The following is a 21,989-nucleotide window of genomic DNA, read 5'->3' on the forward strand; positions in this document are numbered from 1 at the left end:
TGTAAACAAACGCAAGTTATGTCTTTGTCAAGCAGACAAAACAGCAGAAATTAATATGGTTATCGTTATTGGTTGATTATTACTCGTCTAAACACGAAATATATGTTGTTGTTCCAGTTGGAAATCCAATCCAACACAAATAATTGCTTCATCAGAACATCAAATTTCTGTTGTTGCATATATGATGTGTTTGAAGTTCATTAAAGACATATCGAAATCTTTATAACAAACATGCATAACTTATTTAATAGAATATACCATTCTGATCAACTGTGCTATGTAGCTCAATGTCAAAATTAAATACCCATTTTGAAATTCATTACATTGCAATATATGAAAATTATATAATAATCAATGATGCTGAAAAAAACTAATATAACATTCATTTTTTTTCAGTGAGTAAGTAGCAAGTTCAAGTTTGATTAGAGAAGTATTTATAATTCAAACTGCAATGCAATACACGTATTAACTGTTAGAACAAGAAATTGTTTTTCCTTTCAAATATTACAATAACTGTTATTTACTCATTTGCCGATGACCACGAGGACAATAAGCAAATAACTGACACCATATTGGAAGCACAAAACCAGTCTTGTCAAGCTTACATAAAAAAAAAACTTGATGTTTTCAGTATATAACTCAATATAGATTTTCTCTACCTTACACATACATGCATGTTGCTGTTTAAGTCTTCCAAGCAACATAAATGACTGCTTCATCAAAACATCGAAATTTGTAAAGCTCGCATAAATAGCTTAAAGACATTTGAAGACTTTTTTAATACTGATCACACATCAACATTACTATTTCAAAGAAAGCTTAATTCCGATAATTGCATAATATGTAAATTGTTTCAAGTTTATTAGAAACACATCTGAATCATTACTGCAAACAAGCGTAACTTAATAAATGGACGATTCAGTTCTGATCAATTAGTTTATAAAGCTTTAATGAAGAAAAAAAATAATATCCATTTTGAAACTCATTTCATAGCAATACATAAAAATTATAAAATAATCAATGATGCTGAAACAGACTAATGTAGCATTCATTTTTTTCAGTTAGTAAGTAGGAAGTTCAAGTTTGATTAGAGAAGTATTTATAATTCAAACTGCAATGCAAAACATGTAAAACCTTTTAGAAGAAGAAATGGTTTCCCTTTCAAATATTACAATAACTATTACTTAATCATTTGCCGATGACCACGAGGACAATAAGCAAATAACTGACACTATATTTGAAGCATAAAACCAGTCTTGTCAAGCTTACTAAGGATTTTCTTATCCCAGGCATAGATTACCTTAGCCGTATTTTGCACAACTTTTTGGAATTTTGGATCCTCAATGCTTTTCGAATTTGTACTTGTTTTGCTTTATAAATATTTTTATATGAGCTTCACTGATGAGTCTTATGTAGACGAAACGCGCGTCTGGCGTACTAAGTTATAATCCTGGTACCTTTGATAACTATTTACACCACTGGGTCGATGCCACTGCTGGTGGACGTTTTTTTCCCGAGGGTATCACCAGCCCAGTAGTCAACATTTCGGTGTTGACATGAATATCAATAATGTGGTCATTTTTATAAATATCCTGTTTACAAAACATTGAATTTTACGAAAAACTAAGGATTTTCTTATCCCAGCCATAGATTACCCTCGCCGTATTTGGCTCAACTTTTTGGAATTTTGGATCCTCAGTGCACCTCAACTTTGTACTTGTTTGGCTTTATAAATACTTTGATATGAGTGTCACTGATGAGTCTTATGTAGACGAAACGCGCGTCTGGCGTACTAAATTATAATCCTGGTACCTTTGATAACTGTTTACATAAGAACATCAACTTGATGTCTGCCGTATATAACTCAATATAGATTTTCTCTACCTTACTCATACATGAATGTTGCTGTTTAAGTCTTCAAAGCAACATAAATGACTGCTTCATCAAAACATCGAATTGTGTAAAGCTCATATAAATAGATTAAAGACATTTGAAGACATTTCTTAATCCTGATCACTCATCAACATTACTATTTCAAAAGAAAACTTAATTCTGATAATTGCTTAATATATACAATTTTTGAAGTTCATCAGAAACACATCTGAATCATTACTGCAATCAAGCGTTACTTCTTCAATGGACGATGCAATTCTGATCAATTATTCTATATAGGTTGAATGGAAAAATAAATTATACCCATTTTGAAACTCATTACATGGCAATACATAAACATTATGAAATAATCAATTATGCTGAAACAAACTAATGTAACATTCCTTTTTTTCAGTCTGTAAGTAGCGAGTTCAAGTTTGATTAGAGAAGTATTTATAATTCAAACTACAATGCAATACACGTAATAGCTGTTAGAACAGGAAATTGTTTTTCCTTTCAAATATTATAAAAACTATTATTCACTTATTTGCCGATGACCACTAGGACAATAAGCAAATAACTGACACCATATTTGAAGCATAACACCAATTTTGTCAATCTGACATTAGAACACCAACTTGATGTCTACCATATTTTACTTAATATAGATTTTCCCTACCTTACTCATACATGAATGTTGCTGTTTAAGTCTTCAAAGCAACATAAATGACTGCTTCATTAAAACATCGAATGTTGTAAAGTTCATAGATATAGCTTAAAGACAATTGAAGACATTTCTTAATCCTGATCATACATCAACATTACTATTTCAAAAGAAAACTTAATTCCGATAATTGCATAATATATCAATTGTTTGAAGTTCATTAGAAACACATCTGAATCATTACTGCAAACAAACGTAACTTAATTAATGGACGATTCAGTTCTGATCAATTAGTTTATAAAGCTTTAATGGAAAAAAAAAATATTCATTTTGAAACTCATTACATTGCAATACATAAAAACTATAAAATAAACAATGATTCTGAAACAGACTAATGTAACATTCCTTTTTTTTCAGTTAGTAAGTAGCAAGTTCAAGTTTGATTAGAGAAGTATTTATAATTCAAACTACAATGCAATACACGTAATAGCTGTTAGAACAGGAAATTGTTTTTTCTTTCAAATATTATAAAAACTATTATCTACTAATTGGCCGATGACCACGAGGTCAATAAACAAATAACTGACACCATGTTTGAAGCATACAACCAATTTTTTCAATCTGACATAAGAACACCAACTTGATGTCTGCACTACATAGCTCAATATATATTTCTCTACTTTACACACACATGTATGTTGCTGTTTAAGTCTTCAAAGCAACATCAATGACTGCCTCATCAAATTACCACATTTGGTAAAGCTAATAGAAATAGCTTAAATACATTTAAAGACATTTCTTAATCCTGATCAACATTACTATTTCAAAAGAAAACTTAATTCCGATAACTGCATAATTATAAATTGTTTGGAGTTTATTAGAACCACATCGGAATCTTTTCTGCAAACAAGCATAACTTATTCAATGAACGATTCAATTCTGATCAACTTTTCCATATAGCTTTAATGGAGAAAAAAAAATTAATATCCATTTTGAAATACTTTATATGGCTATACATAAAAATTATAAAATAATCAATGATGCTGAGAAAGACTTATGTAACATTCGTTTTTTTTTCAGTGAGTAAGTAGCAAGTTCAAGTTTGATTAGAGAAGTATTTATAATTCAAACTGCAATGCAATACACGTAATAGCTGTTAAAAAAAGAAATTGTTTTCCCTTTCAAATATTACAATAACTATTATGTACTCATTGGCCGAAGACCACGAGGACAATGAACAAATAACTGACACCATATTTGAAGAATAAAACCAGTCTAGTCAAGCTTACATAAGACCACCAAGTTGATGTATGTAGTGTATAGCTTAATATAGATTTTTTCTACTTTACACATACATGTATGTTGCTGTTTAAGTCTTCAAAGCAACATCAATGACTGCTTCATCAAAACACCACATTTGGTAAAGCTCATAGACATAGCTTAAAGTCATAAGAAACCTCAAATTAAAAAAAAATATGCATATGTTTTTTATAACTAAATGGGTAGTTTTCATTATACAACTTATGCACATATACTTTTTTTCTGAGGAAAATTCTTTAATTTGTCCACATTTAGAAGAAGTTTATTTATTTTTAATTGCTTGCTTCCAGGAAGCAATTCGCCGACAAATTTTCCGTATGCATAGTGACCCGAGCGTAACCCTCCTCGTAAAAATCCGTTGACCACAATACGCATGGATCTGTCATTGAAATAAACAAATATCTGATTATACGTGTTAATCACGTGCTCAATACCCATGTTTTTTTGTGATGTGTTTACTATAAGGTGACAATCGGTCAAACTCGGCTTCAAAACACGGCATTTAATGAGCAGCCATATTTGTTTAATCCTAACAAACAGAGAGAAAAAAAATGACGATTATATGATATATTTGCGAAAATAATGATAAAATCTTGCACAACGGACTAAGTTTACGATGTATACATGCATTGATTCAAGAATTGGACAAACATTATTTTTCACCACTCACTCGTTTCATATGACTTTAAAGACAATTGAAAACATTTCTTAATCCTGATCACAAATCAACATTACTATTTCAAAAGAAAACTTAATTCCGATAATTGTATAATATATAAATTGTTTGGAGTTCATTAGAGACATATCGGAATCTTTGCTGCAAACAACGTAACTTATGTATTGGACAATTCAATTCTGATCAATTATTCTATATAGCTTGAATGGAAAAAATACATTAATATCCTTTTTGGAATTCATTACATGGCAATACATAAAAAAATATAAAAAAATAATCAATGATGCTGAAAAAAACTAATGTAATGTTCATTTTTTTCAGAGAGTAAGTAGCACTTTCAAGTTTGATTAGAGAAGTATTTATAATTCAAACTTCAATGCAATACACGTAATAGCTGTTAGAACACGAAATTGTTTTCCCTTTCAAATATTATAAAAACTATTATTTACTAATTGGCCGATGACCACGAGGACAATAAACAAATAACTGACACCATGTTTGAAGCATAAAACCAATTTTGTCAATCTGACATAAGAACACCAACTTGATGTCTGCAGTACATAGCTCAATACATATTTCTCTACTTTACACACACATGTATGTTGCTGTTTAAGTCTTCAAAGCAACATCAATGACTGCCTCATCAAATCACCACATTTGGTAAAGCTAATAGAAATAGCTTAAAGACATTTAAAGACATTTCTTAATCCTGATCACACATCAACATTACTATTTCAAAAGAAAACTTAATTCCGATAATTGCATAATTATAAATTGTTTGGAGTTTATTAGAACCACATCGGAATCTTTTCTGCAAACAAGCATAACTTATTCAATGGACAATTCAATTCTGATCAACTATTCTATATAGCTTGAATGAAAAAATACATTTATATCCTTTTTGGAATTCATTACATGGCAATACATAAAAAATATAAAAAAAATAATCAATGATGCTGAAAAAGACTAATGTAATATTCATTTTTTTTTCAGTGAGTAAGTAGCACTTTCAAGTATGATTAGAGAAGTATTTATAATTCAAACTGCAATGCAATACACGTAATGGCTCTTAGAACAATAAATTATTTTCCCTTTCAAATATTACAATAACTATTATTTACTCATTGGCCGTTGACCACGATCAATATGAACAAACAACTGACACCATATTTGAAGCATAACACCAGTCTTGTCAAGCTTACATAAGACCACCAACTTTATGTCTGCAGTTTTATGCTTAATATGGATTTTCTCTACTATACACACACATGTATGTTGCTTTTAAAGTCTTCAAAGCAAAATTAATGACTGCTGCATCAAAACACTACATTTTGTAAAGCTCATAGAAATAGCTTATAGACATCAAAATATATTTATTAATCTTGATCACAAATCAACATTTCTAAGAAAAGAAAAATAAATTAATACCAATTTTGGAATTCATTACATGGCAATACACAAACATTTAAAAAAAAAACAATGATGCTGAAAAAGACTCATGTAATATGCGTTTTTTCAGTGAGTAAGTAGCAAGTTCAAGTTTGATTAGAGAAGTATTTACAATTCAAACTGTAATGCAATACACGTACAAATTTAATATCTGTTTGAACAAGAAATTGTTTTCCCTTACAAATATTACAATAACTACTATTTACTCATTGGCAGTTGACCACGATCAAAATGAGCAAACAACGGACACCATATTTGAATCATAAAATCAGTCTTGTCAAGCTTACATAAGAACACCAACTTGATGTGTGCAGTATATAGCTTAATATAGATTGAATCTACTTTACATATGTATTGTTGTTGCTGTTTATGTCTTTAAAGCAACATCAATGACTGCTTCATTCAAACACCACATTTTGTAAAATTCATAAAAATAGCTTATAGACATTTAAAGACATTTCTTAATCCTTATAACACATCAACATTACTATTTAAAAAGAAAACTTAATTTTGATAATTGCATAATATATAAATTGTTTGAAGTTCATTAGAAACATATCGGAATCTTTGCTGCAAACAAACGTAACTTATTCAATGGACGATTCAATTCTGATCAATTATTCTATATAGATTGAAAGGAAAAATAAATGAATACTCAATTTGTAATGCAAGACATTACAATACACACAATCATAAAATATATCAATGATAAGAAAAAAACTAATACCATACATTTATAGAATATTGTTTTTCTCTACATGACACATATATGTATGGTGCCGACAATTATAACAAACATTTTTGAAATCCTTACAACACATCAACATTACTATTCAACAGAAAAAAGATGAACTGTAACATATGAGCATAAGGATATTATTTAATTTGCTAGGCAATACCTGTTACATTGTACTGGTTTAATTCTGAAAAGAATTTCCCTGATAACGAGCTCAAGCCTTTTTTTTGTACTGATCTGCTTTTGATCACTAGCGAAACAAACTGACAATTGACAACGTATTTGAAGCATCTTAAATGTCTTTTACAAGCATACATCCGATCAAAATTCAGAATGTGTAACGTAATTGCATAATTACAGTTTTTAATAACACGACACATATGTTGCTATTTCAGCCGTCAATTCAAGTCAACACAAATATTTGCTACATCAACACACCATAGTCATTTAAATGGATGTATAAATTGTTAGAATTTTGGTCAAACATTTTGGAATCTTTAAAACAAACATAAACAAACTGTTCTTTAAAGCTGAAAAGTAAAAAAAAATACTAATTTGCGATTCATGACATTGCTATTCACAACATTATAAAAATCATCAATGATATTGAAAAGAATAATGTAACATTTTCTGTTTTAGTCTGTAAGTATCAAGTTGATGTTTGATGTAGAGAAGTATTTGTAATTTAAATTGCAATGCAATACACATAATAACTTTTTGGTCATTTATATTAATTTCCGGTTTACAAAACTTTTATAATTTCGTGAAACTAGGGATTATCTTGTCCCAGTAATAGATTACCTTAGCCATATTTGGCACAACGTTTTGGAACATTTGATCATCAATGCTCTTAAACTTTGTACTTGTCTACCTTTATAAATATTAAGACATGAGCGTCACTGGAGAGTCTAATGTAGACTAAACGGGCGTCTGGTGTACTTATTTATAATATATTTCCCCTCTTAATATCGCAATCATTATTCATTACTCTTTGGCCGTTGACCACCAGGAAAACGAACTGCAAATTGACACTAGATGCATGAAACCAGTTTAGTAAAATATACCAACGAGCTACATTTATGATGTTTTGAGTAAATGGCTCTATATGGTGTTGTTGTACTAGATAGATATGTAATTTGCAGTTCAAACATCCAAGGCATCACCAACGACTGCGTCATGGAAACTCTATATGTTTGATGCAAATATGAATAGTTGGACATGTATATATTAAAGACATTTCGTTATCATTATCACACATCAACATTGCTTTTTAAAAGACAATTTATTTCCGATAAACTGTATAAAATGGCATTTCAGTTATTACTTTAACCATTTAACAATATCTATAAAATTGAATACGGTTACATACAGAAATAAATTCCCTTATAATATATTAAGATTTCTTATTGACTAGTCGGCTGTTGACCACGAGTAAAACGAACCGAAAATTTAAAACATATTGGAAGCACCACAAATGTCTTTGTCAAACACAAATAAGATACACAATATAATATAAAAAACAAGCATCAACTGTTCTATAAAGTTGCAAAGTAAACAAAAAAAAAATACTTATTTTGCGATTCATGACATAGCTATACACAATTTAAAAATAATAAAAATCAATGACTATGAAAAGAATAAGGCAACTTATAAACCATTTTTTTTTCAGTCTAAACGTACCAAGTTGATGTTTGATGCACAGAAGTATTTGAAATTTAAATTATAAATAATTTGACATGTATCAAGTGTATTTAAGACATTTCGTAATCATTATCACACATCAACATTACTATTTTAAGAGACAATTTATCCCCGATTAACTGTATAATATGGCCATAATGGTATAACTTAAACTGTGAGGCAATATCTATAACAGTATATATGGTTACACACAGACATTTTAATTCATCGGGCGTTCAAAATAAACGAAAAAACTGAAAATTGACACATTATTTGAAGCATAACACATGCGTTTGTCACGCATACATACACTGTAAGAACAAATATCGTTATGTTCATCGTCATTCGTTAATGATAGTTTTAAACGACACATATGTTGCTATTCCAGTCGTCTATTTAAATCTAAACAAATGCTTGCTTCATCAAAACTTCATATGTATTTGCATTGCATATACACTTTGTTTGAATTTCATTAAAGATATTTCGGAATCTTTATAACTAACAAGCATAACTTATTAATTAGGAGACGAACATATACATGAATTAGCATAACCTGTTCTATGCCTTAATATCAAAAGTGAAATACCTTTTTGCATGTCATGACAAGTCAGACACAAAATTATAAAATTCACCAGTGATGGTGAACACACTAAAATAATAATTGTTTTTTTCTCTCAGTTAGTTAGTATCAAGTTTGAATAAGAGGAATATTTATAATTCTAACTGCAATGCAATACTCGGAAAAGCTGTTAAATCAAGAAATTGATTCCCCTTAAAAGTATTTCTATCATTATAGTTGACTCATTGGATGTTGACCGCTAGCAAAATAAACAGAAAGTTGAAACCATATTTGAAATTTAAAACCGTTCTGGTCAAGTATACGCAAGCTCAAGTACTATATTGTCTACAACAAAGGACTCAATATAGTTTTTCTCTGCATTACACATGCATTTATTTTCCTTTTCCAGCTCTCGAGGCAACACAAATGATTGATTCGTCTAAACATCATATTAACTTATTAAGTGCCAGTCTTTGTAAGAATCAGGCAATTTAGGTAAAAATTTAAACATGATCAGAAAAAAACCACTTAGCTAATCATGCTATTTAATACTAACCATCATCCTGAGTTAAAAAAGTAGTAGTCTTTCGTTTGTGTGTGTCTGGTAATATCAAACAACTTGGTTACAAAATTGGTTAAAATGATAGCAAATTACAGAGTTATCTCCCCTTATTCATTAATTTCTAGTGCATTTCAATCAACTTGTATCTATGAAGTTTTTGATGACATTTGACTACTTAGCATGAATGTTCAGTTTGTCGATGCATGCACTCTATGTTTCCTGCTCCTAAAACTGACTGAAATCCAGCCGAGTTTGTCAAATATCGCCAAAATCTCTTATTTTGACCTATTTGGAATGTAAAAATCTATGCGTTAGAATACAACTTTGACAGTTATAGTTCTATTAAACTTTCCCACATGTATTCAAGTCAATTTAAAACCTTTCTCGTTTTTTGCAACATTAGATTTTATAATCGGGCGAAATATGGCCTTTATTTTCTTTATTTTTTTATTTTTCTGTCAACCATCTAGAAAAAGATCTAGTCGTTTGGAACAAATAAGGTAACTTCACTTATAAAGTACGTGATAACACTAGATTAATAGAAAAAAAATCTTATTTTTTTAGCAGCTTTCCGTGCGGCAAGTGCAATGGGTAAGTGCCTTAGATATGCAACGAAAATGTTTTGTATCAAATACTAACAAATTATATTATCATATTACTAAGATGTAATCTCTCGTTGTGAAAAGCTTTTTCATGCAACGTAAACAATGTTTAAAAAATAATATATCAACAAGGTTTTAGGGAATTACCAATAAAACAAAATCAAATATTAAGCAGAGTAATTTCAATTAAAAAAAAACATTAACTTTTTCGTTCATTTGCATTTTTATATTTTCCGTGGTATATTTATTATCTGAAAAATATCCGCTCCGAAGTACTGAAAACCGTGTCACACATTTTTTTTGTTTTTGCTGAAAGTTTGTAAACAGTATGTGCTGTAATTAACACGCTTAAACAAACAAAAAGCGAATAATTTACATTTTTGTAGTATGAATTAAGATTAAAAAATGAAATACTAGAATATTTCCAATATAATTTCATTTTATAAAACGAGGATAATTATACATTACAGATGGATGTTATATACCAAAGATGTTTGAAAGAGTAAGGGCAACAGTACGACATTTATCCGAAATATAACCACAGTTTACAATGTTTTGTCGACTTACTGAATAAACTGGTATTAAAATTTAAATGATTAACATAATACTTTTGCGTATATGCAACTTTTAATTTTGCATTGAATATGTTGAATATGATAGCTATTCTAATATTGGCCTTTTGTTTAAATGTTGTTTGTTTAATATGTTTAAATTGTATGTCTATAATTACTGAAGAGTTTGAATTTAAAAGGGATATGTTTATGTTATAACAAAAGATTACTGAAATCCATATTTCATACATAATAAAAGATACATCATATTGAACATTTGTTCTGATTTTCTGCTAAATCAATCCAGAATTGATGATTTTCAAAAAGAAAAAAAAAGTGTACTTGTTTATAATCTGTGTCTCTTATCTTGCATATTATCATATACTCGATCAATATCAGATAACATACACCATGAATAAAAATTCAACATAGAAAAATCGTCGAAAGTCTTAATTTGAAGCAGATTATGATAAATAAATAAGATGTAAATTACTGCTTAATATACTTTAAATAGTAATACAAATTCCATGACTAAGGGAATTCTAGAAAAAAAATATACTAACATGTTAAATATGGACTAAATATTGCAATGCATGTGTAACTCACTATTGTCTAATAACAGCTTCAAATTGCTTTTGAGCATTTCCATATGCTCAAGTCAATGGGTGTTTCGGATAAGCGAGATTTCTGAAATAAGAATGTTTGAAGGCAACACTTTTTTAAAGATGAACTAAATACAAAACTGTATTCAGACCTAATTCTGATTTTAGATAAAACATTATTTAACTGTTAAAATAGCAGTAGTTATTTTATTATCGTAGTTTGGACAATAATAATAATAAATAATTGAAGTATCATCGTTTAGACATAAGGAGAGAAACTAATAATATCGTAATTTGGATAGAATATATAATACACTATCAAGGAATAATAACTGTTCTTATCCGAATTCGGATAAGAAAAGTACATGACGCACAGAGTTTAGTATGCAGTGTGGAGATCCTTATCCAAATTCGGATAAGGACTAGTATATTTAATTTCAAAATAACTTCGCCTTGGTCGTTATCCGAATTAAACAAATTGTTCAGGAGATTTATTTTTTTGATTTTCTTTTCCGAAATAATGTTACCAAACAAATCAATCATTGGGTTCTACAAGTATTTCATTTGTCATTGGTAAAGGCGAGTTTGTTACACTGCAGTAGAAAAAATACCTCCAACATGCGGGCCTTTTTTAGCTGACTATGCGGTATGGGTTTTGCTCATTGTTGAAGGCCGTACCTATAGTTGTTAATGCTTGTGTCATTTTGGTCTTTTTGTAGGTAGTTGTCTTATTGGCAATCATACCACATCTCTCCATTCATTTAATCATTTTAAGTAGCCTTTGACTATGAGTATGCATCATTTGGCTGTTAGTGGTTTGCCAGTAAACACATTATATATTTTTGAAAGTTTTAATATGTTAAGAAATAGATATAATTAAAGCCGTACGATAAGAGATTTGGAAAGGGGAGGGTAGGGAGGCGTTTCACCTCCCTAGAATATGTTTGGAGTTGAATAGGTAAAAGGTGTGGATGATGCAACATTATACAAAGCATCTCAAGAAGGTGGAGGTGATGCTCCCCTGCCTTAAATCCGCCTCGGAGTTAAGAAAAGTATATATGAGCACATTTTTTTAATTGAGTTTTGAATTTGCTTGTCTTTCTGTGTGTTTTTAAACATGACGATTCGACCGAATCTAGTACTTTAGTTAAGGTGCCGCATGTTGAGCAGGATCTGCTTACCCTTCCGGAGCACCTGAGATCACCCCTAGTTTTTGGTGGGGTTCGTGTTGTTTATTCTTTAGTTTTCTATGTTGTGTCATGTGTACTATTGTTTTTCTGTTTGTCTTTTTCATTTTTAGCCATGGCGTTGTCAGTTTGTTTTAGATTTACGAGTTTGACTGTCCCTTCGGTATCTGTGGTCCCTCTTTTACAAGAGCGCAATTATTTGTTGACATTTTACAGGCAAGTTTTTTTTACCTTAAGATGGTACTCAGAATAGTAACATTGAGAATGGAAATGGGGAATGTGTCAAAGAGACAACAACCCGACCAAATGAAAAAATAACAGCAGAAGGTCACCAACAGGTCTTCAATGTAGCGAGAAATTCCCGCACCAGGAGGCGTCCTTCAGCTGGCCCCTTAACAAATATATACTAGTTCAGTGATAATGAACGCCATACTAATTTCCAAATTGTACATAAATTGTACATAAGAAACAAAAATTAAAATAATACAAGACTAACAAAGGCCAGAGGCTCCTGACTTGGCAACTGTAAGGCCTTCAACACAAATGACAAAACAAGATGATATACTATCCTCTATAGAATGCTCGACATTAAAAGTGTGAAGCAATTCAAACGAAAAAAAACTAACGCTCTAATTATACATTACAAAACAATTTACAAATATCAAATACGAGTCGAGACATGAACCAACGACAAACACTTAACTGAAGGTTCCAGACTTGGGACAATCACATAAATCAATAGGACAGGGTTAAAATAAAAACGGGAAAGTGGCACCTCTTTACAGGAGACCAAGTTACACATAAATTAACAACTATAACCATTGGATGACCTTCAGCAATTAACACAGTTCAAACCGCATAGTCAGCTGTAAAAGGCTCCTAAATTGCAATTGTAAACCAATCTTGTTTTAATGTACCAAAAAAAAATGAACAACAAATGTGAAACGTACATGTACATAGCAACAAACGACAACCACGACCATCCTGACTTGGGACAGGCAAAGACATACAGAATGTGGAGGTTTAAACATGTTAGCGGGACCACAACCCACCCCTTAAATGGGACAGTGATGTAACAGTACACCCAGCCCTCTTCGAAGCTACGAGAGTGGTATAACAGTGCAATTCATCAACAATCTTCAACAATCATTTGCAATTATATTAACTCAAAATATCGATACGTGACACACACAAAAAAAAACATAGTCTGACAAACGTCTGGTATACATTGTATACTTGCACATAGATCCATATACAATAAAAGTTTTTGAAATGAGGTTGATCCAAAGGTTTCGGCCATCGAAATTTTGCAACAGTAATACTATTTTGGACCAGGAGATTTTTTTCGAGGACCGCAAGAGAAAATGATTCTGATATCTTTCCGATAACTGAATTACTTTATTTCAAAGAAATCCAGTTTGGTTGCTTAAAAACAAATTTGGATAGACACGATGTCCTTATTTATCATATTCCAGATAAACATTGACGAAATCGTATGCAGTTTATTATTCTTAAAAATCAAATTTTTGTTTAGGGGGGGGGGGGTAACCTGATTGGTTTAGCAAAATTGAGTTACAGGAATTCACAAAGAAATAATTACGAACACTTTTAACAGTCATTTCTAATGGACGTATCTTCCTTTTCTAAAAAAAATATTACCGTAAACTTCATTAATGACATTCAAAATAACAAAAATCCGCTTATATTCGACGGCAAAATAAATTTTGTTTTATTGATCTTCCGTAGATTTTTCCAGAAGAGGTGTAAAGATGCATTATATGTACTTCTTTTAACTCTTCACTAGAAGACATTCTAGAAATGTAAAGAAGAGACCAATAAAACACGCCCCAGTTATTCTACACAATTATTGGTGCATAGAGATACATGGTTAATACAAATATTTATATAAGTCTGAAAACTACTCCAAACAGTGTTAGAGTTAGATTTTCTACTGACATTTTTTTTTTGTTCGTCCCACAGCTGGATTCGAACTCACACCATTGATACACTACAGCATCAATCCCTTAACCTCATGTCCAGCGCTCTAGACCACTCGACCACTATATACATATATATACAATGCTGTTTGTAAAACTCTTTTTGTGTGTTTAATTTTTAATATATATATATATATGTTATATATCATGTACTGTAGTACGCCGCTAGATTAAAACTGACGAGGAAAGGTAACATATGGCCACCGAAAGCTCTTTTTTTGAGAGCCCAGGTGGTCGTGTGGTCTAGCGGGACGGCTGCAGTGCAGGCGATTTGGTGTCACGATATCACAGTAGCATGGGTTCGAATCCCGGCGAGGGAAGAACCAAAAATTTGCGAAAGCAAATTTACAGATCTAACATTGTTGGGTTGATGTTTAGACGAGTTATATATATATATATATATATATAGAGAACTCGTCTAAACATCAACCCATAAATATAAGATCTGTAAATTTACTTTTGCAAATTTTGGATTCTTCCCTCGCCGGGATTCGAACCCATGCTACTGTGATATCGTGACACCAAATCGCCTGCACTGCAGCCGTCCCGCTAGACCACACGACCACCTGGGCTCTACACATAATAGAGCTGTCGCCTGCCGTGTGTTACCTTTCCACGTCAGTTTTAATCTAAGGGCGTACTGCAGTACATGATATATAAGGCATGAAGATGTTATTGTTACAGATCAGCTAAAATATCTATAGTAAAGGATCCTACAAATTAATGTAAGATACAGTCACAGAAAAAAAATATATTTATAAGAACGTCTGAGTCAGTGACAACTCTACAACAGATGTATCCATCGGATCGCCATCAATGATGGTGATACATGGCTGTGTACATAATGTTTGTACAACTCGTCTAAACATCAACCCAACAATGTTAGATCTGTTAGTTTGCTTTCGTCAAATTTTGGTTCTTCTCTCGCCGGGATTTGAACCCATGCTACTGTGATATCGTGAAACCAAATCGCCTGCACTGCAGCCGTCCCGCTAGACCACACGACCACCTTGGCTCTTCAAATTATAGAGCTTTCGCTGGCCGTATGTTACCTTTCAACGTCAATTTTAATCTAGCGGCGTACTGCAGTACATGATATATAAGGCATGAAGATGCTATTGTTACAGATCAACTAAATTATCTATAGTGAAGGATCCTACAAATTAATGTAAGATACAGTCACAGAAAATAATTATATTTATAAGTACGTCTGAGTCAATGATAACTCTATAACAGATGTATCCATGGGATCGCCATCAATGATGGTGATACATGGCTGTGTACATAATGTATCTGCAACTCGTCTAAACATCAACCCAACAATGTTAGATCTGTAAATTTGCTTTTGCAATGACAATGAAACAACAACCCGACCATAAAGCAGACAACAGCTAAAGGTCACCAACAGGTCTTTAATGGAGCGAGAAATTACCACATCCGGAGGCGTCCTTCAGCTGGCCCTGAAACACATATATATACACTAGTTCAGTGATAATGAACGCCATACTAAACTCTAAATTGTACACAAGACACAAAAAGTTAAAATTATACAATACTTACAAGGGCCAGAGGCTCCTTACTTAAGACAGGCACAAACATATGGCGAGATTAAACATGTTTATGTGATCTCAACTCTCCCCTATACCTCTAGCCAATGCAGAAAATTAAACGCATAACCATACGCACATTAACATTCAGTTCAAGAGAAGTCCGAGTCTGATGTCAGAAGATGCAATCAAAGAAAATAAACAAAATGACAATCATTTATAAATAACATCAGACTACTATAAGTTAACTGACATACCAACTCCTGACCTCAATTAAACTGATTGGAAGATTATGGCTTTATCATATGACAGGGACAATGCTTTCCGTGAGGGTTTTAGTATCATTCCATCATAACATATATGAGAAAAACACAACCCATGTCATGCCAACAACTGGTTATAAAAACATGTGTTTAGTTCCGATGAAAAGACCCTATACTTGAATCGACATAAACGCCAACACATGCACTCTTTAATGAACTGACAACAGTATCGTAACTATATCCCTTCTTAATATGTCTATTTAAGGGTTTTGTTAGCTTCTGAGGTGAGTACTTAAATTTTTGTGCTTTTAAAGAATATTTTCATAAAATATTGAATGTGAAATACCTAAACGTATACATGTAGTTAAAATCTAAAACATTGTTACATACACTAGCGAATCTGTTCTTATCTATACCATCATACTTTGAACGACTAAATTATTTTATTTATTAATTTTTCTTTTACTTATGTATTTTGTCATACTTTGAATGACAAAACTATTTTATTTATTAATACTACTTTACGGTTAAGTTTGTGTTTTGATATATCTACTTTACGTGACTCTATTTATGTATCCCGTCATAATCTGAACGATACAATTTCTTGATGTCTACCTGTGCTTATTTCAAACGCGCAATTGTACACTAGTACTTTTAAAACCTATCATATTTTCTGAGTGGACATTTCACAGATTAATTATATCGTATTATAAAAGCAAAATGAGGATGTTAAATTTGATGTCTGCCTCTTTGCCAAATACGGCTAAGGCAGTTTATACTTGGGATAAGATTATTAATCCATAGATTGAATCTTTGCTAAGTACAATAATGCTGAAATGAACGATATTAAATATTCTAATGCAACAACTTTTGTACTGTTCATTATGGTTGGTTAACGTCACTTTTTTACATGACATTGACCTATATTGGTTTACTATTATAAATTGTTACTTGTATGGAGAATTGTCTCATTGGCACTCATACCACATATTCATATATCTAATTATTATATGACAGGTTCTTTTGGTTCATATAAGTAGGTCTTTCACCTTTCGGATGAAAGACCTATTGTTCTTGTTCTGATTATTTATTTGTTTTCCTTCCGCCTAATTTCTTTCTTGCGTAGTATTGTTGTTTCACAAGATGTGGCTTAGATATTTGGAACATGATATCCTAAAGTGTATACTGACAACTGCGTAACCAAATACTTTACGTTGCAAGAGTTACCTCCCCAAACACTGTGTTTCTTGTGGCCACTACTTCTCCGTAACCGTAAAAGATTACGACAAATTTGTTTTACCAATTTGCTTATTACGTCTTCAGGATTAGGATCTTAAATTGACCGAAGCTATCCGGAGACTCCATATGAGAGTTATTTCCCCTTTTGCATTTGAGATAAGTGATATGCATATGAACTCAATAACCTTTTGGCGTATAAACCTAGAACCGCTTTATTTGCTGTCCTTGGGTCCCAACTTAAAAAAAGAGGTCAAGGTCAAAGGTCAAAGTCATGATCTAAATTTTGACATTCACTTCAAACTGCTTTTCTTTGAAAAAAGTTAGGGGTAAATTTGAAAAAAAATGTGAGAAAAATGTTAGTCGCTTAATTATTTATGTCGTGAAATTTTGTCGACAAAATACGCGTAGTATTTTGGGTGTTTTCATGCCATTGAAATGGGAAAATCAACAAATTGACTAATTATAGCTCCAAACTTTACAGCTCTCATGATGCGTACATGCAATTTGTCTTTGTAAATCATACAATCATGCAATGCCCAGACACAACTACCCATCTGGCCCCTCCCGCCTTTTTTATGAATCTCATTTCTATTCTATTATAAAAATGCTAATCCATCTTTTTTATGAATAAATTACTTTCCGAAATGCAAATCTTATCCTGCAAAATGAATTATCTGCTCCATATCATGTACATGTATTTCTGAAAATTAATCGATAAACGTTTTGTTAAAGTACTATATAACACCAGCATTATTTTTGTGTGCATGCAATGAATGAGTCGACCAGTGGTCAGCGGTCAGTGATTGGACACTAGTCTACCTGTAGAATAAATCGAGAACATATATTTTCCGTTAGCAGTATAATTCACGTGCAGTCCGCTTAACGTTTCAATCTGGATTGAGAAATTAAAATCAATGACGTAGAAATCAACCCAAAGTTCGTAAATAGTAGTAAAATCCTAGATTCAAACTTCTAAACAAAAAGTCATGTATTAAAAATCCAAAATCTGTGGTCCCGTTGATACGTGTACGAAAAAAGCATGCATGATCCGACATCAATGACCTGTAAGTGAAGAAAATTAAATCCGTTTGCACATTCTGCATACACAGTTGTGATCAGGACGACGTTTCTCTCTGCAAAGGATTATAATAATCTGTTTGACTATATCAGCTTGGTGACGTAAAATCGCTGCATCCGGTACTACCTAAAATGAAAAAGGGGTTTTCCCCTTTTTGAAAAAAATTAAAATGTGCACGTACATTTCAAACCATGTAGGTCAGGTTCGATTTACTTTAAATACAAAATTGAATACAATGCACACACACTAAGATTAATAAGAAAAATAAGACACATATCCTGGGAAACCCTATAAAAAAAACATGTACAAAGGAAGATGCAAGGATTTTTTTTTTATAGTCGTGTATATATCCTTGCGTGTTCCTAAAAATATCATAATTTCAATACAAACTAAAATGTTGCACGAACCCGTTTTCACGTGTTTCTAGAGGCTAGGTATTAAGTGTTTAAACACGGACACTAGGCTCTCAACGCCGTTTTCAAGTGTTCACAGAGGCTAGGTCTCAAGTGTTTAAACACGGGCACTGGGCTCTCAATGCCGTTTTCAAGTGTTCACAGAGGCTAGGTCTCAAGTGTTTACACACGGGCACTGGGCTTTCAATGCCGTTTTCAAGTGTTCACAGAGGCTAGGTCTCAAGTGTTTAAACACGGGCTATGGGCTCTCAATGCCGTTTTCAAGTGTTCAAAGAGGCTAGGTCTCAAGTGTTTAAACACGGACACTGGGCTGTCAATGCCGTTTTCAAGTGTTCACATAGGCTAGGTCTCAAGTGTTTAAACACGGGCACGGGGCTCTCAATGTCGTTTTCAAGTGTTCACAGAGGCTAGGTCTCAAGTGTTTAAACACGGGCTATGGGCTCTCAATGCCGTTTTCAAGTGTTCACAGAGGCAACTCAAGTGTTTAAACCTCTCTCTGGCGCGCGCGATGTACTTAAAATAAGTTAAAAACTTTCCAAACAAAACATATAATCAATTTCAAAGGGGGAAATACCGTGTACAATTGCTTTTTGAAAGCAATTGATTTATATTTTATTACTTGATTTTGCTTGGTCTTATGGATTTTTTCTTTAAATAAGCTTGATATTTTTGTTAATATTTTTTTTGGCATCTCACATGACTGAAGTACAAAGTGAAAGGGTCAGCGCTAAAGAAAAGCAGGTTGAATCCACCATTTTTTACATGTGAAAACACCTGTACCAAGTAAGGAATACGACCGTTGTTGTCCATTCGTTTTTGATGTGTTTTGTTATTTTAACGTCACGTATTTACATGACATCTATTGACAGTTGATGCTACGGGACGTACGCGCAGGCGCAGACGGCATATGGCAGATTTTGAATACATTTTTTAAGGTTGTTTTCTGTCAGTTTCATTATAATGGAGATAACGATATTGCATTTTAAGCTCAGACAGCATCAATTGGGGATTTGATGGTGGCAAACTAAGTTTTCTGGTGACGCGTAATAGGTAAATACATTACAGTTATCTCCTAAATATCAATTGAAATTAGTGTTATTGTGGAAGAATTTAACAAGTGCTGGACTTTAGTTCATACAACTGTGTGTGTTCTCAGAACTCGCATGGCATATGTATTTAATACATTTTACTCTTATTACTTTTATGAATTGTTACTTGGATGGAGAGTTCTCTCAATGGCACTCATACCACATATTCCTTTATCTTATTATTATATGACAGGTTCTTTATTGTTCATATAGTTAAGTACTTGATTTTGCTTGGTCGTATGGATTTCATTTGTCTTTTAATAAGCGGAGTTTGATATTTTTGATAAAAAAAGAACTACAAATTTAAGAGACAACAGACACGGCTTCCACCGCCTTTTCTTTTAGACTTATACCTCTAATTTGACACAGACAGTCATCTCAGTGCCAGCATCTATGACAGACAGGATGGTTTTAATTTTGAAATTGCCAATGAGACAACTATCCACTAGTCAACAAACCGTCTTTTTACGGATTTACGGAAATTGTAATCGCATCGGTTTTGATTAATATTAAAAAGAAGATGTGGTATGATTGCCAATGAGACAAATATCCACAAAAGACCAAACTGACACAAACATTAACAATTATAAGTCATCGTACGGCCTTCAACAATGAACAAAGCCCATACCGCATATAGTCAGCTATGAAAGGCCCCGATAAGACAATGTAAAACCATTCAAGCTAAAAACTAACGGCCTGATTTATGTAAAAAAATGAACGAAAAACGAATAAGTAACACACAAAAACATACGACAACCACTGAATTACAGGCTCCTGACTTGGGACAGGCATATACATAAATACTGTTGCGGGGTACATGTGATTATTGACTTTCCAAATTGATTTTCCTCTGAGTTCAGTATTTTTGTGATTTTACTTTTAAACATGTTTGCGGTATCCCAACCCTCCCCTAACCTGGGACAGTGATATAACAGTACAACATAAGAAAGAACTATACAAATCAGTTGAAAAAGGATTAACTCATCAAATAGACAAACAAATAAAAGTGGACGTGGCCGGGTACTTATACATCCCGACACAAAAAAGACACAATGAACAGATCTGAGAGTACTCGCAGTTATCTGACAGCTAGTTCAAAGCCATTAACATGATTAACAACTAATAAAAAAAATGCCTCTAAGACTAAGCAATCAATCCGTACACATCTAACATGCAATGGATTTAGTATAAAGACGTCATAAACAGCCAGAGAAAAAAATGTGTCTGTTTGTGTTGTGCAAGTTGACAATTTGATGAAATTTGATGCGACTGTCATACAAGTGGGAGTTTAGCTAGCTATCAAACCAGGCTTTAATAACTTAAAACAATGTCAAGATCATACCAAATTGGAAGTCTTCGCCTTTACTTTGATATGTACTGCTGAATTATTGTTCTATTTATTTTCCTAATTATTTTAATTCTTTTTTCTATCATCAATGTATGCATATAAAACCTATCAGTTGTCATAACACAGATTCAATCCATGCAGATCATTACAAACAATCATAATAACAAACACTCTTTTTCTTTATACGTTCTAGTTTAAAACTTAAAGTAAAACATATATATACATTACATGTAAAATAGAGCCAATGAAACCATAGGCAAAATAATTCGTTGTTTCAGAATCTGAAGAACTATGGGTACTCTCAAATGTACATTTTGTACACCAAAAGGAAAATAACGTCATGTCATTGGTTGAATATCAATAATTTAGAACGTGTTTAACCAATTGCAACATTTTGATGTACATTTTTGAAAATATTACCCAGAATACTTTAGATTCTAATACGGCGAAATAAAACTGAGCACTTGAAGAGAAACCGTCACCCTACTAACTTCTTTATTTTATATTTGATTAATTTACGGACCTCAACAAATTTGAATAACTTGCATTCCAATTG

This window comes from Mytilus trossulus, chromosome 11 (assembly GCF_036588685.1).
Source record: "Mytilus trossulus isolate FHL-02 chromosome 11, PNRI_Mtr1.1.1.hap1, whole genome shotgun sequence".
NCBI lineage: Eukaryota > Metazoa > Mollusca > Bivalvia > Mytilida > Mytilidae > Mytilus > Mytilus trossulus.